Consider the following 8,174-nt stretch of genomic DNA (forward strand, 5'->3'; position numbering starts at 1 on the left):
TTCAATTTATTTCAGAGATTTTGCTGCTGTAGAAACATGTTTCTGGGTGTCAGCAAAAGCAGCATTTTATTTAAAATTGTCTCTTCAAATTGCATGTAAAAATATTTCGAGACACCCAGCACCCTGAAATTCTTGAGAAGATTTATAGCTCAGGTTGTGAATGAGTACCATTCACAGAACTCAAAAATTAAACTTAACACACACAATGTAGACATACACATCAAACTTAAAGCTACACGTTGTCATGTCTACTTGAGTGTCCAAGTTTCCAAATAATATTCACATTCAATTACAACAGGAAAGCACAATAGGAATAGCTATTGCATTCTCAAAATCCAGCATTTTTTATTTTATTTCAGATTTCCAGCAACAATAATGTTTGTTTCTTAGACAGAAATCAATGTTAATGCTGAGGAATTTGATTTTGGTTTGCTTGTAAACATATTTAAGTGAGACGATTCTTCTTTGTTTCATTTGTGTTCTGTGTGTCGTAGACTGGCAGCTGTGGACGGGACGTTAGCTAGAGCATCGTAACATTCAGGGAACATAGGGTTATAATGGGTTACAATCCCTGCCTAGGAATGAAGACAGGGCCTATTGTTAGGTTTTTAAATGTTATTGAACAGTCAGATAGTTGGAGATCATCAAAGCAGAAGGTTGTTACACTTAGACTGCTAGTCAGTCAGGTATTTATGAGACTGGATGACCCACAGTATCTGAGTGATCTGCCTTGATCACATTTGCTATTTGATACACTCTGTGAGATGTTTGGCAACAGTTCGTGTGTTAGTAATATTTCTCCCATATTAATTCTGAATATTACAGAAAAAGCTATCTATATAGTGGATCATATTGCTGTGTTGACTTTGTTTGGTAAAGTGTATTTTTGTTTGCTCAAAACCATGATTTTTTTTTTCTCTGAATATCTGGGATTTCAAGTTCTGTCTATTTTTTTATTTAAAATTGATCCCTAGCCAGACTGTCACCTAAATTTGGTGATCTGGTCTGAGATAATAACAGGATCTAAAGCAAACCCAGTCAGATAGAATACTGAAGTTCCTTTACATTGATTTGGGAAAATAGCAATGTCGGAGCAGAAGTTCAATTCAGCCTCTCAAACCTATTCCGACAATTAGATCATGGCTTGTTTCCATGTTAACTCTGCCAACTGACCTTGATTCCATAACCCTTAAAATCTTGATCCAACAAAATATTTATCAATTTACGTTTTAAAATTTTGATTAAATCTCAGTCTCAATAGCTTTTAGGGTGAAATGTTCCAAATTTACTTTTTGTATGTTCCTGGCATCATGTCTGAACAGCAACTGTATAACTTTAAGGTTGTTTTACCATGATCTGGACCTCTTATCTGTTCTATGAACTTATTTTAATAATTTAAAACACCTCCATTAGATCAGACTTTATATTTTAATCTGATCTTCTGCACTCAGGAGAATACAGGCTTCGTGTCTGGTACAGAATAAAAAGAATTGGATGTGCAAGCGATGATGATTAAGTGATGATTCCGTCTAATAGTAGTGCAGACAGACAGAGTGGGAAACATGTGATTTTGGCTTGAAGAGGAGGAGAAAAGAAATACTAGTGGATAAGAACATGAATAAGAAATGTTTGGGGAGATATGGGCCAAGCGCAGGCAGGTGGGGCTAGTTTAGTTTGGGATTATGGTCGGCATGGACTGGTTGGACTGAAGGATCTGTCTCCACACTGTATGACTCTATAATTCATTGGAGGCAATATTTAGTATGATGTCTTTCAGTTTAAAGGATTACTGGAAGAGAGAGAGACCAGACACAGAGACAGAGACTTCCTCCAAGTCAAGGATGTGCTAAAGATGTGAGGAACTCAGAGAATTAGCTTGCATACCAGATAGAGCAACTTCTAAGAGTGGGGTACAAACACCCAATGTCAAGAGAACCCAGGAAGTATAGAATTCATGGCATGAAGGCTATGAGAAAATCTCAATCCAGAGATGTTGAAAGATTATCAGCGGTATGCAGAAATGTAGAGTCTAAGCTAAAACCAGATCAACAATGTTTTTTTATTGAATGGCAAAGTATGTTCAAAGGGCTGAGTGGCCTGCTCCTGTTCCTTGCTTGTGCATGCTGCAGCAGGCAGTTGCCTGGTTATCACACAGGTATCTGACAGGATATGGAACCTGTTCTCATAGTTTAACCTTTCTCGAAATGTGGGAACAGAAGGAGGCCATTCACGCCCTGGATTCTGTTCTGCTGTTCAGTGACATAATGAAGGAGTTATGATCTCACTCCACAGACCCACCAATTCCCCATGTCCCTTAACAACTTTGCTTAATAAAAACCTAGCAATTTTCAGATTGAAAACGATAACCATTTTTCTAACCCTCGTATCATTCCGGTGAATCTGGGTTTTACTGGCTCCAAAGGAAATGACATCTTTCCTGAGGTATCCAAAATTCAAAGCTGCATCTTCAGATGGAGTTTAACCGGAACTGAACCAGACCAATTCATTGAAGTGAAGGTAATCATGGCTTTGCATTTCATTTCTACTGCCTGTCTGGTAGGTTTTATGATACCAAAATTTAATGTGTTTTATCTTAAGTTAATCCCTTAGTGATGTATACATAACGATAGCTATTATGGGCAACTCACATGTGCATTTTATCAGTTTTCACGCCAGGTGGCAAAAGAACAGTAGACATTTTATTGTCAATTAAATATAGAAACGCTCTTCTGTAGAAGTTTCCACACGCCATAGTCTAGTCTACATGTGGAAAATTAAAAACACCCTTGTAAATTTTAATTAGTTTTCAAAATAAAATGTCTCTTTGAATTCTTACGGCATGACCAGGTGTTTTGTAACCATTTCATAGCTCCAGCCAGCATAACGCTTTTGCTGGCGTTTAGTCACTGAGTGGGGGGAATGGTAGATAGTTAGATTAGATTCCTTACAGTGTGGAAACAGGCCCTGCGGCTCAACAAGTCCACACCAACCCTCCGAAGAGTAACTCACCCAGACCTATTTCCCTCTGATTAATGCACCTAACACTATGGACAATTTAGCATGGCCAATTCACCTGACCTGCACATCTTTGGGTTGTGGGAGGAAACCGGAGCACCCAGAGGAAACCCACGCAGACAAGGGGAGAATGTGCAAACTCCACACAGACAGTCGCCCAAGGCTAGAATCGAACCTGGGACCCTGATGCTGTGAGGCAGCAGTGTTAACCACTGAGCCACCATGATACCTGGTTGAATGTCATGTCTGCTTTTTGTCTGAAGCCAATGAGTTCTACTACATTCAAGTCATTGAATACCATGAGTGACAATGTCTGTTCTTCTCCTCAGCCATGGAAACTAAAATCTTCTCATCTGGCTTGATGTAGGGATTTAATTGACAGTTAAACTAAACCGCTCTGGATTGGATGGGAAGGATAACAGGAATGAAAGTATACTCTTGCATTATTTCATTCAGACATTTGTTTATAAAAGAATCTTCCACTCTTCCAACATATCCATCACAACCTCAATTCTCACCCCTACATCTCCTTATCCTCTACAACCTTGGCATGTTACTCCACATCATCATTTTCATCCCTCACACACACCTCCACATGCCTCAAGGCCTCTGCCTCTTACTTCATACCCTCCTTCTCATCCCATACACACTCATCCTCATTCCCCACAATATCCTCCCCTTAGCTCACTTATTCCAAATACTGGCATTCCAGCCAGCTGTGCCCTCGTTCCTGTGTAATCATGCTTAATAATGTTTAGTAACATTGTTTCTCATTCAATTTCCTCTGTCTGAAACTGAACGCTAAATTCCATGTCATGGTCACTGTTTCCTAGGGGATCTTTTACTCTAACATAATCTATTAAACTTGCCTCCTTACACATCACCAGATTCAAAACGAGCTGACTCTTGGTTGGATCCACAATAGATTATTTGAGGAAACTGTACTGAATATACACTATGAATTCTTCCTTGTAGCTATCCCTGCCAAACTGACTAACCCATGACTAATGTACTGCCTTTAGTACACACTCTCGTTACTCCTTGATTTATTCCCTGTCTCACCATATAGCTACTGTTTTGGGATTTTATAGACGACTCTTTTCAGTGTCCTCTTCCCCTTTTTATTTCTTACCTCCATCCATATGGATACTCCATCTTCCGGTCCAATCTTCCAATTATTTCTTGCTATCATACTTATTCCATCTAGTACTAATAGTACAGCCCCAGCACACTTTTCTTTCTGCCTGTCCTTCCTAAAAGTCACATACCCCTGAATATTTAGTTCCCAGCTTTCCAGCTTTAACCTTCTTGCAACCATGTCTCCACAATGGCTATAAGATTATTTCCCCCTTTGTACTGTTGTTTTTCTATATTTGTACACTCTATTCCTTCCTGCCCCCCCCCCCACCCCCACCCCGGATATCATTGTCCAAAGAGCTGCCCTGTAATGCTGCTGCATTTTGCATTGTCAGCTAACATATCCCCTCTCCAAAACCCGCCCCCCTTCTAACCCTCTCCACAACCCTACTTATTCAATTCAAAAGAAGCCTGTCCCACCAGTTCAGCTTCTTTTTGCCCTAGTACTAGTGCCATTGCTCCATCAAAATGAAAGCCATTACACACACACCAATCTGTAAGCCTCAAACTTACCTATTTTATCTACCCTATGTCAGTTTAGCCATTGATAGCAATCCAGAGATTATTATCTTGGAGGTTCAACATCATTCAGCAGAACCTCCATTCTAGCCCAACCAGTGTTGTTGGATGACGACAACTGAGATTCCTCCACTCCGACTCCAAGCTCTTCTCAAGCCTTGGGGAGATGTCCTGTGTTCCCTTGTCTCACTGTGGTTTGTGATGTTTCTCTATCATTGGTCTCACTGCAGGTCAGTTTCTTGATTCACACCTTCTTGCTTACTTCACTTACTCCTAGCTCTTCTTGCAGTAAACCTTAGCTTTTTTTGGAAATATGTTTATTAGCAAATTATTTTTAACTTTACAAACATATAAAATTATTGAAGAATACAATCTGTAACAAATATCAGTATAATAAAAAGAAAAAAGAAACACAAATTACAATACAACTACTGTCTACTAACTACTAACCTACTTGATAATACAAAACAAACCCGAACACCATGCAAAGCAACACCAATAAATAAGTAAATAACTAATAGATCAAACAACAAAGAAAGAAAAGCAAAAAACAAAACAAACCCACAAAATACAGAACAGCAATATTCAGTGCAAAGCTCCCAAACAAAGGAATGGGAGCATTGTATATATACCCGTATTAACTCAGGAGACCCCCTCCAGGGCCCAGGGTTTGACAAACCTAACCATCCTGGTTAAACAAACGCCCTAGTTAAGATAACTGACAAATCTATATCCAAATAACTCAAGTAGGGCTGCCATGTCTTACAAAAATGGTCTGTTGTGTGGTGCACCATGTTTGTAAAAAACGTCCAAGGGAATGTGCTCCATTCATCTACCTCTGTCCCGTTATGCTCCAAATTCCCACTTTGAACCAAATTTCCAACAAAAATATTCACTCGGCCTTTGTCTCACTCTGCTGAATTCTCGTTCATACTGACAATGTGGTGTAAGAATTCCCCTTCTTATATGGATCTGCTCAGAGACACTTTTTAGATGCACTAATCAACACTTCACTTAGACAAAGGAACTCAGGTGCTTTCACTCTAACTGCCATAATCAGGCAGCTCTCTCCTTTAATTAGACTATTTTAACTTACTTAAAGACTATTGTCTAAATCTGAATTTCACTCTAAAACTGAAGCTTGATTCCGATCTTGAACGGAATATCTATTTGACATTCATCACACTCTGCTGACCATGGCCCTGGAAGGGTGCAATGAGAAGAACAAAGTTCTGGAGTCCCAGATCATAGTAGCAAGCAAGAGCCACATATCCCAGCTGGAGCAAGCCGAAAACCTGGACTGGTAACCCTCAACATGCCAAAACAGATTTGAAACATATTGCAGGACACTAAACTACTGGCCATGCAACTGACCCTTGATAATTACAACTGTCTATTTATATGTTTGAGGTGCTTCCTGGAGAGTATCATCTCTACATTGATGAGAGCTTAAGCCCAAAGGACAAGATGGAAAAACTAAAAAAAAAGGGTTACAATCAAGAAAGTGACAACTCCTTCAAACAGATCAGCAGCATGGGGGTAGCAGAGAAACAACTCAGAAAGCCAAGAGTCACATTAGGTCATGACCAGATTGTCGTTGGTTGTTTATCTGGGTGATATTCCATCACAGGGAGTATTGTTCCTGTGTCATTTGTTGTTGTAGTTCTATTTGCATTGCTGGGTTGTCCTGGATATCTAGGTCAGATGCTTGTTCTGTGGGCTGTGCAGGCACTGAGCTCAAATTTACATGGGCCGTAGCCTAGACTTACCCCAAAAAATTGAAACAAAGCTCTGAAAAGAGCTTTCTACCCTGTTTCAATGATCAAAGCAATTTTGCTACTTGCATGGTAAAATACTTCAATATCCTAGATACAAATGACTGTTCTTGGCAAGTGACATTGCATGAAAGCAGCATTATCCTAATGATACAGTAAATGCCCTTTGGGAGATAGAGAAGGGTATGAATGCCATTTGGCTCCAGAGGCATATCAATGCTGGCAACATGAAATAATTTGTGATCTTTCTGGAGTAGCAGCTATCACAAAGACCTACTAATTATTGATGTGGAGAACCCCATTGCTAACCACGACCTAATGTGACTCCTAGGCAGAACTTGCCAGATGAACTTGAATCTGAGCAGGAAAAATACTTGCAATATAAATTCTCAAAGTTAAGTACATAGTCAATGTTCTGACAGCAAAAGGTCTTTGTCTAGGTCTCAAAAAGGTGAGAGCTGTAGCAGTGCTATGGTTACCAACAGATGTCAGAGTATTGCAATGATTTGATAGATTCCTCAACTGTTCAGCAAAATGCTTGTCTGATGTGTCATTGAAGTGTGAACTATTACCCTAACTCAGAAGTGGCATAGGAGATGTTTCAGAGTGCAAACCTTCAACATGCCCAACAAGAATCAACCAAGTGGCAACTTGGGATCTGCATAGGTCAGTTGTCACCTCAGTCATACCAAATTGAATTGAAAGACCAGGTATCATGTCATAACTTCATACATATACATATAACTGGAGACGCTATTCCTCATCTACCAGTGGTCGGCCCATGTAAATTTGAGCTCAGCGCCTGCACAGCCCACAGAACAAGCATCTGACCTAGATATCCAGGACAACCCAGCAATGCAAATAGAACTACAACAACAAATGACACAGGAACAATACTCCCTGTGATGGAATATCACCCAGATAAACAACCAATGACAATCTGGTCATGTACCTTATGCACCATATCGGCAGTTTAAAGGCTATGTGTGAAATACACAGAAACTGATGAGAAGAATGGACTGTTAATACATAAGAATTGCTATGTGTACAATGAGTAACTTGATTAACTCAAACTGTACATGATAATGCATGCAATGTTTTATATGTTCTTTATACCAATAGGGGAAAGTTTGAAATGGAAATACACTCTGTATCTGTGACTTGGTGCTTGCTGTTGTCAGGTGACATCCACCACGAGACACTGACTGAAGGATACCATTTTGCAGTTATTTTCAATAATGTCATAGTACAGGCCACACTCTTGTATTGAGTGCTCATAACACTCCCCTCCTCATGCCCCACATCTACTGTGCATCAACTTGCACACCCTCCTCTCATTAACCCGACAGTTTTATGACAATACTATCTCCTGCACATTGAAATACCAGACTGGAGTATCTCGGGCTCTGGGTGTGTGTACTATACATTATCCCTAAGAAGGTTTTCTCCTTAACTCTATGTAAAGTTCTTACATACTGTAACTCATTTATTTACATTTATACACAGTAGGTACTCAAATATAACTTCTCTTTTATTGTGTGCTGATTTTACACTGGTGTCTTTTATCTTATAAACATTAGTGTCCTGTGATCAATCACATCATCAAAAGTTACATGGAGTTTACTATACACCTCACCCTCATCCTCCCCTCTTCATCCCTCACTCCTTGCTCTTTCCTCCTAATCCCCATACCAACACTCATACCCTCTACACATTCACCCACACCCT

Source organism: Chiloscyllium plagiosum, chromosome 16 (assembly GCF_004010195.1).
Source record: "Chiloscyllium plagiosum isolate BGI_BamShark_2017 chromosome 16, ASM401019v2, whole genome shotgun sequence".
Taxonomy (NCBI): Eukaryota; Metazoa; Chordata; class Chondrichthyes; order Orectolobiformes; family Hemiscylliidae; genus Chiloscyllium; species Chiloscyllium plagiosum.